The 9,561-nt window shown below is 42.5% G+C and overlaps 1 long non-coding RNA gene across 1 annotated transcript in view; it reads left to right on the top strand.

Moving 5' to 3' along the window:
• Positions 1-589: 589 nt before the first annotated feature.
• The window catches only part of LOC116699588 (uncharacterized), a 17,981-nt gene continuing 9,009 nt past the window's right edge, over positions 590-9,561 (top strand). The window contains exons 1-2 of the long non-coding RNA XR_004334462.1: positions 590-600; positions 4,940-4,944. This is a non-coding gene — a long non-coding RNA (uncharacterized LOC116699588). The remainder of the gene's footprint in view (positions 601-4,939; positions 4,945-9,561) is intronic.

Here is a 9,561-nt window from a genome sequence, read left to right as displayed (position 1 = left end):
TTTATATTTTTTTTAAACACAGCAAAAAGTTTCAGCCCCTCAAAAAACTGGTTACAACCAGCAGGCAGTTTAAAAAAAAACTCAGACAGCAGAGATGCACAGCGAGTCCCATTCTACCAACACCAGTCTGAACAAAACCCCACGGGTACCAGAAGTCTCCTGGTTACTAGGTTACTAGTTTGAACGAAGTTAAACAAACCTGAAGCTGAAGAAACCAAATGTTAACGACCTGAGGAGAAGGCTGGGCCCTGTTGCACGAAAGTAGAATAAAGATTCCGGATAGTGAAAAGCGCAGCTTGACTTAGTGTGATCTTGCTCATCGCGCTTACGGTTGCACGTTTGCCGAGCCAGGATCAACAGGTGGAGCTATGTCACCAGGTGTAGATAGCCAGGAAAGTGCACGTTCACAGCTTTCTCAATAGACCATGTTATCGATCACAGATTTACTGATGCAGAGATGAGAAGACGCATGCGCCAAATGTTTCCACCCATGACGCTTCATGATGGAAATAACAGGAGGTAAGATATGAAAAGGGAATAACGGTTTATCAAGATAGCAAGGAGAAAAAAACCCACATAGCGACCCTACTGATGTGTGGGGTTTAAAAATATCTACTTTGCCTCAAAGTGAGCAGAGGGAATAATGTTCCTCGGGAATGACCCTACGTAGGCCGTCCGGACTTTAGGCTTAATTTCAAACCCTTTACAACGTGAGAACATGTTTTACAACCATGCACAAATCTCTAAAAGCTTATATCTAATTCTTTTGTACAATTATGTTCATACAGAAATCAGAAAGGGACAACAACTAGAAAAAAAGTAATGACTTCAATACCCGCTGTGAGCATATGTAAACAATATTCATGTTTTTTTATTCTTCTGACAGTGACCGCCCCAAATAAAAAGATTAGAAGCATGTGGTTGTTCCCAGTGTGATGAATAAACTACACTACATACGTGCTGTTTATAGGCCACGTTATTAGTCCGGTGATGTGGACTTATTGGAAGGTTATAAACAATGTAAGTCTAAACAAAAACATCAGGCCCACTTATTAAAGAGTAACACAAACTACCCTTCATTAAGAGAAGGACAACAACACACAATGAAATCATCATTAATGTTTTGGTCGTCTGACCATTCTGCCATTATATCATCTGATGAATCTCACTACTAATATCGTCACACTATCTCCGGAAGCGCGTCCGTAGTATAACCTGAAGCTGAGACCAACCGCTGCGCTGCTCATCTCTACTTTTACAGAGATATGGACACTGACACAACTCGCGTCTGCTGGCAGGCATAGCCATGGCCACCGGGCCACCAGGCACCGGCAGGCAGCCACCGGTGCCACCGCGCGCCGGCACTCCAGCGCAGAGTCCGAAACCTGGCGACACATACGCGTCCCACCGGAAAGTCCCGTACTCCGCATCAGGGTGCCAGTGCAACCATTTCTAACATCTAAACAACTGTAGTAAGGGTTTAAATCAAACCTCGCAAAACAAAATGGACAAGTAGGCTAATGTATGTTAATACAACTAAGCTAACACTGCAGAAGACACGCATCAACTGTTAACACACGTTTATTTCGGATCAGTAGCAGCAGCTGATTTGACACATGAGACTACCAGGATTATCTTAGCCTGGCTGTTTAGCCTGCTCTGGACCAGGCTAAGCTGGCAAAGAAAAATCTCCATGGTTTCTTACTTGGCTGTGGCTTAATTCAATCTGGTTTCGTGCAACCGAGTCCAAGCTAAATTATCCTATTAATATGGCCCAGTAACTTAATCTCTAGTTGCCTTATCCGCTATAGTTTCGTGCAATAGGCCCGCTGTTCACTCGTCGGTCTCTTCCTAGTGTCCGAGCGTGTGTGAACAGAGCCCGTCGGCACACAAAGAAGAGATCTGTGTGTGTAGGGAGGGAGCTGCTGGGATCTAGCCTATCACAGAAGTGTAGGGGAGGGACGCTGGGACATGAGAGCTCTTCACAGATATGTAGTATGTAAGGGGCGCTGTGACTAGCCTGTGACTACCTATCACAGACGGAGACACATCGATGGAGATTTTTATTCAATCCGAGTACAGATATTGCCTTCGTATTACTACGTATATACTTGTACTCGGCAAAAGTGCTTTATTCCATACCAGATACTCGTTTCATCTCAGACGTCGAGTACTCGCTCATCCTCTAATGAGTATGATCTGTTGGCACATTGTGAGAATGTAAAAAAGAAAATTTTAAGATGCAAAATCCTGACCTGAGTGAGTGGATCCCCGGATGATAACTACCCACTTGTGGTATTCTGTTTTCCCCTCCTGTGGGGGAGATAGAATAATGACTCAGGTAAAGGTGGATATCTCTGCTCACCCATATAACAAATGTCATGAGTGGGAAAAGGCAATAACTAAACTGTGTAGTCACCGGCTACGGCCTACACAACACACGCCTACAGATGAATTAGAACAGGCGCCCGTTGTTCATAGTCGGTCGTCCTGACTAATCTGCAAAAACCCTCTTACGATAGGGGGGCCTCTCCAATAAGTCTTTGTCCTGACAGGGCTATTTCTCGCGATAATATCCTTCTGAGACGGTCCCAGAGGAGGCATACTGCCACAGTGAATTAGAGAGTGTGGTCATGCTCTATATAGTAATATGCAATGAAGGAGAAAGAGAGCCTGGGTATTCGAGCTAAGAACGACGCTATGAAGCGGCGTCATTTTTTGCCTGGTCTGTCAGCTGGACAACAAAATAGAGAGGAGAGAGAGCAGGGTCCTAAACCAAGACAGGTTGACACAAGGAGTTCAGACTTCAGCGTGGTCGGAACATAGGAAACAATTTGATCGTTCACACTAAAAAAAAGAGGCTTTGTTTAAAAATGGCTTGCTTTGCAATGAAGGAGGCTTAAAGGCTGCGCGTGGTCATGGAATAGCGTGGTGTCATACTGCGATAACCAAAGCATAACTTGCCTACAGTTTCCCCGAAAGGATATCTTCAATATGGAGGCCATCCTATAATACGAAGGAGAGTCTATGCACCATACGTGGCTGTAGCGCTTACAGGTAACTGAGAAACACCGAGAAGCTCACGCCTGGAACCCTTAGGGCCACTTTCTACAGAGGGCAGAGCATTTGCTGTGGCAAAACTCACACCTTTAAGACTAGGTGCACAACGTAGTAGGAAAAATAAAACATTGTAGATGCAAATAATTCTCACAATCATATTCACATTAAAATCCATTCTGGTTATAATTCGCTACAACATAACAGTTATTAGGTGCCCCGACAAGAGTTCGCCGGCCCGACAAGGCGTGCGCAAGGCCCTATTGGACTGACTGCTAGGAATTACTTCTTTCTTTCTACTCTTATCTTTCTTGTCTTTTGTCCTTTTCTTTCTTCTTCTCGGCCGTCAAATGATCTTGCGCCGATGAAGTGTTTGAGGATAGGACTTTATCATATTCAACGAAAAAAACATTAAAAACTCGAACTAGCAACGCTAATAATTTTGTGGCGGCGGCCGCATCAAGTCTGGTCGAAAATTTATGAAACGGTATTTGTAGAATGGATTTGGCGTGAATAGGCGCAATATACCGACGGAAATGGCGTCGCGCTCCTGTAGCCGCCACCTACTACAATATTAGCGAAAACTTCAGACTTGCAAGCTACTGCCATCCCATCTGCATCGTTAGTATTAATAATCGTAGATCTTTCAACACATCACGATAACTCTGTGTTACAAAATACCTATTGTATCATTTCTAGGCGCGGACATAATAATACTCCTCTCCATTGTATCGCCCCCCATAGCCCAGCCCCGCGGCCTTATCGCCCGCGCTCCTAATCCCTCTCATGTGCCTCGCCGCTAGTCCCCTCACCGCCACCCTAATACACCCAGGAAACGCGCAACAGGAAGTCTCCGCGCATTTTTTGTTTTGAAATGTTGGTCGGAGGGAATAGTTGCTCTTATATGGTGCCTCTTCATATTTTCCACCCACTCATTCGTCGTTACTTTAGAAAAAAACGAAGTCTCCCACGATGCCTTATAAGACCGGATTTGACTTACATCACTTAAGTAGCTTTATGATTTCGTTCTATTCCGTGTAGCCCGTCCTACAGATATCAGGGCTTCTAAACTTGGTGCCGTGTCACTCTCTACCCATGCTTAACGACTGAAAAGTTCTTTTAAAAGAAAAACCTTGTTCGTGCCATGAAGGGATAGGGCGTGGTCCTGTTGGGCGGGGGTCGGCCATTTTGGGTGCGATTCTGCTACGTACGCGCGAAACACAAGTGGGCTACTTGTAGCGTATTTGAACGGTTGTCCGATATTAGCACTCGAAAAGCTCTTCCTATACACGATTCATTCAGAGTTCCCGCACACAGCCCCTGATCCGATGACATCTAGCACGCCGCTATTTGGGCTTCAAAAGTCGATAGCTCGCCGCCTAATGGCAACAAGGAAGTGAGGCCTAAATAGACAAAGGTGTCACACTTTAGAACGAACTGCCTGACCCTAGTAGATTTCAAACTCAAATTCGATCATCCAGGTAGGTTGACCGATGCACCAACTTCAAAAACTATGTTGTGCGTATCACATGCTTAACATGATTAGACTATGAGAAAAAGTTAGTGAAACGTAAAAACTTGTGCACGTCATAACGGTAAAGGGAACGAGGGTGTGGGCGCTTTGGGCAATGAGCGTGGGCGAGCCCTATTTTGGTGTGGTCTAGCGATGAATGAGAAAGTGGGCTTTAAAACTACAGTGGTAGCTGGTGTCGGAATAATCTGCTTGAAACTTATTTTTAATTACTAGGCATTCATCCAGGAGGGTGTGAAAATGGATCATGTCTAAGGCATGAGAAGGAAGGAGCGGGGATAAGGGGAAGAGGGTGGACCCAAAGCAGGCCAAACAGAGAGAAGCAGGGGGCGGGAGGCCATGTATGGTAAGCTACCGTCTCTGGCAGATATAGCAATTCGAAAGCTTACTTACCAAAAAAAAAATGATGGTCGGTAGCTTACTACACACTTTGTTGTTATACAGTTCTCCCATGATTGATGGCCGTATCTTGGACTATAGATTAGCACTGTGGGAGGTGCATACCATGATAATCTAGTCCGAGGCTTTGGCGCTGGAAACTAATCACTAGTTCAATTTCATAGCCATGCAGCATAATTTACTAATGCGCTGATCTAACGTACATGTAACGAGATCCAGAAAAATAATAGGAGCAATTAAGATGATGATCAGCGTTCCATTCCCTTCAACGGTATCCCAATGATTTCTTTATCGGGATTATAATTGCTAAACTATATACCCCTTGCATGGATCTGTAGACTTATAACTATTCTATCAAAGCTGGCAAGGAAATAGGCCTATTGGCCCTTGTAAGTACAGTAATCAACACGACAAGGTATCCTGTTCCGCCCAATGAAAGGTCAGTAAGAGGAGGGTAGAGCGATTTGATAATGGTTCTTAAGAAAGATAGTAAATTTAGTTTCATTATTCTTTAACGACCGTTGTATGAGAAACGATCCCATGAAAGACGAATTAATGTTTATTGCAAATGTGGCTGCGAGTTTTAAGATCCTGTCGGCAACTGCCCAGAACTGTTATCTAATTATGATGGCCCTTCTTCAGATCAAAAAAAAGTGTACAGAAAGAAGATTATAGTTTTTAGAACAAGGTGATATCGCACGGCTGGACATATATGAAAGTGCTATCTTGTTTGTCTTGTAATGTCCTGTATATATATCTATCACTACATCACGATCAGAGGTATAGCCTATCTGAAGCTTGGGGACGTCCCAGGCCTCTACAAGTCGTTGATCCCCTCTCGGTATCCTTCGGCACGTAGTATCCATCATATCTAAGCAAGGAACCAGGCTCTGCTATGATACTCGCATTGCGCTTCAGTAGGGCAGTTGGTGGCTCTAATCTTGAGTTGTCATCGATGGGGCACTTTCAGTCAGTAGTGCACGCGACAGTCTGCCGGCTTTCTATGTTTACTTCGGCAATTGCTAATCTACCTCGCATGATTTAGCTTACATACTTTCGTATTGAGATCATTAGGTGAGCTGCTGGAGTGGCCATTGTTCGTGTAGGGAGCAACTGAAAGGGCAAGCCGATACTCGATTGTCGAATTTCAAGTACTATAGCTCACGGTCTAGTGATGATTCGCTACCGCTTACTTCATTATGACATGGTGCGTGCGCTATTTATGCCTGGCGATGAAAGTCGGAGGCTGAGTCATGCGATGAAGTATTGGGCTAGGCAACTTATCCTGTGGCTTATAGGTAGAGAGGGCATGAGCATTTCGGGGTCAGCTCGTACAACCTACGTCGACGGTACGCTAAGTTTTATCATCTCGTGTTCGTTGCAACGTAGATAGCTTCAACGGTGCACTCAGTACGCTTGGGTACAAGGGTATCAAGGTAGCGCTCGGTCCCAATAGTAGAATGCCGAAGAAAATATTAAATCTCTATTCCCACTAGTCTCCTCGCGCTCTTGCTGCGTAGCTGCACGATCGCATATACATTCCGTCACTATCACGCCATCCTACCCGCAGTCTGTAACCGCGTTTGGATACTAAGTCCACTAGATGGTTACTCCCCAAGTGCTTTCTATGTTGTAAGATACCGCCTACAACTATTCCTGCATACTCGACGAATTCGGTCCGTGGTCTATTCAACTCGCGGTTAGACTTCATTTCCTCATTACTCAACAACAAACCTTAGGTAACTAAAAATGAATTGTAACCTCACCTTTTTTGCTTTGTTATTATGGTTTGTTTTATTCCACTGTTTTTCCTTCGCCAAATCTTCGTCATATAATTACCGTCCCGTATTGTAACCCATTCTTATTCCGGGGGTTATGAGTTCTCCCTTGTGCATGATCTAGTACTCGTCAGTCTCAGTCTTCTCTGAGTCATTCTGTATTAGGGGCGTTGAATTATCATAAGTATCCGATAACTGTATCTTCAGTAAACGGCGTTTCAGTACTGTAGATAGCTCTTACTAACTCATTTCCACTGCCCACGACAAACCGTTATGGCATACTGACTAACAGGGGTGCGCTTGGTTATTATTTGGCGTCACAATGGACTCAAACTACAAACACTAATAGGCATCCGCTGTTCTCACTGCGGCATGGCACCTTATACTAATCTGCGCTTCTCGCTGCGATGATTTCTTATCTATGTGCACACTGAATCCACATTTTCTCTGTAATAACCTGAGTAGTATGCCGTGTTCTCGCGTGAAAAAGCCTCTCTTTCAAGCCATAGTACGTATTTAGTTCATCTATCTCAAGAAGATACTCAGTTTGGACGGCATAGAGCGGCGCACGCTCTTATTGCTACTTCGAGAATACATAACTCCATCAGCCAACGTTTAAAGTCACTCAAATCACCTTTTTCTTCCCCATACTGATGCTCGGTTTGAACGTGCAGGAGATTCTCTTTGACCATGTCTACATGCCTACAATGCACTGAGTGCCGCCATGTGTTGGCTGCTTAGAAATTAGTGTTAACGAACAGTTGGACGAGGTGTACCTATAAAGTGCCGGTGAGTGTATATGTGTGGTATTATATATATTATAGATATAGTATATAATCTATTATATATGTATATATATATAATGTTTGTGTATATGTATGTATATGTATGTGGATATGTTTTGGGATATGTATGATGTATGTATTATGTATGTATGTGTAGAGGTGTGTATATGTACATATGTGTGTATGTATTTGTTAGGTATGTGTATTATATTATATATAGCAACATAATTATAAATATGTAAAGCATGCAAGAATTAAGGGGTAGGAGTACATAAGTTTTACTTCTTCCTACTCCTTTTCGCACATGTAATAGAGGGATGTTAAAGAAGGATACTTTGTTTATGTTTCTCTCCAATTTTTTTGTTTTATTATTTTATATTATTTTTATACACTTTCTCTTGCATGTTCAAAATAAAGATATCCAATCAATCAATCAAACCACGCCCAGTCACTCAGGCCACGCCCCCTTTCATAACATTTTAAACGTTTAATGTAGAGTCTTATGTGAGGTATCAATGAACTCAGCAGAGACTTCCTTTTTCATTTTTGATGTTTGACACGCCCCCTCTTACAGAGAATGACCTGTATGACATATAGGCTTGTGTAAGGTATCAATGAACTCAGCAGGGACTTCCCTTTTTATTGGTGATGTTTGACCCGCCCCACTATTATGCGGCCACGCCCCCTTTCACAGATAATGACTTGTATGACGTATAGGCTTGTGTAAGGTATCAATAAACTCAGCAGGGAGTTCACTTTTCATTGGCGACGATTTTCAGCGTATGAGTTATGCTTTAATGCGCGGTCGCAAGGAGAGGCGTACGCTAGTAACCCCGACTGGCGCAGGTTAGCGAGGGCCCTCCATTGCTGCTTGCAGCTTTAATTATTATTATTATTATTGTATATAAATATACTTTTATCTATACTAACTCATATTCCTACATACAATATTTCTGTTTATCCATAATACACCTACTGCATAACCATATTCCTTTACACAATCAGTTCACTTTTTTTTCTATATGTTTAGTAAAGGTACCTTTTAATAATTTGATGTTATCCAATAAAATAGTGACTAAATGCCAACACCAAAAACCCACTGTGTTACGTTGTCATTGCTGAAATGGTATGCTGCCTCTTTCAATAATTAGATGTGTCTATCATCAAATAAAAGAAAGTGTCTGTGTCTTACAGTTAACTTTAAATCGACATTTTTATAGTCATTACAGTATTGCCCTATTGTACACCATGCTAATCTAGTTAGTTAGTTAATAACAATGGTGGTACTTTGAAAATTTTCAGTATCTCGATAGTAAAATGTAGCATACTCAGTTCTGCATTTCTGCTGCTTTCAATATTTTACTAAAATCTGACAAATTGCTCGTTAAACTTTAAATGACAAAAAAAGTATAGCCATTGTGTGCATTGTCAATTAAATCCGTAATTATTAGCTAGCTTGCTGTTTCTTGCATTTAGCTAGCTAGTTGTTAACCTATGTATTAAGCTAGCTGTTTCTTGTATATCAGCTAGCTGACTAAATAGCTTCAAGTAGGCTCTTATCAAACTTATTGCTATTTGATGACCAAATCATGACGTGATTTCTAGGTACGTCAAGTATTATAGAGCTTATTGTAGCACGGTGGCATTACGAGACAGATGCGTTAATAATGAGTCAATGAGTACATGACGCGTCTGACATGTGTCAAATGTTTTATTTAGCTACAAGTCCAACGCATACTCAAATCCTTGATATTCGGCAGAGTGGAACATATCTCTGATGTAGTTCACTGTTGAACTGTTGTAGGCTGTCACCCTAAACAGTCTGAGAAAATGATATAACAAGTTAGCCTAGCCTAGCCTAGTTGCCAATTCGTAAAATAGTGTTACATACCTGCTACTTACGGGGCGCTCCAGTGCATCAGCTCGGACATCCCTTAAAGAAAGCAAGGCCACTTCCAACACATCTCTCTCACCGCACAGCATCCGAAATGACCGATGCATAGTTATGCAA

Source organism: Etheostoma spectabile, chromosome 12 (genome assembly GCF_008692095.1).
Source record: "Etheostoma spectabile isolate EspeVRDwgs_2016 chromosome 12, UIUC_Espe_1.0, whole genome shotgun sequence".
NCBI classification, from domain to species: domain Eukaryota; kingdom Metazoa; phylum Chordata; class Actinopteri; order Perciformes; family Percidae; genus Etheostoma; species Etheostoma spectabile.
Note: the sequence above shows the minus strand (reverse complement) of the source record. Positions and strands in the feature narration are given on the sequence as shown.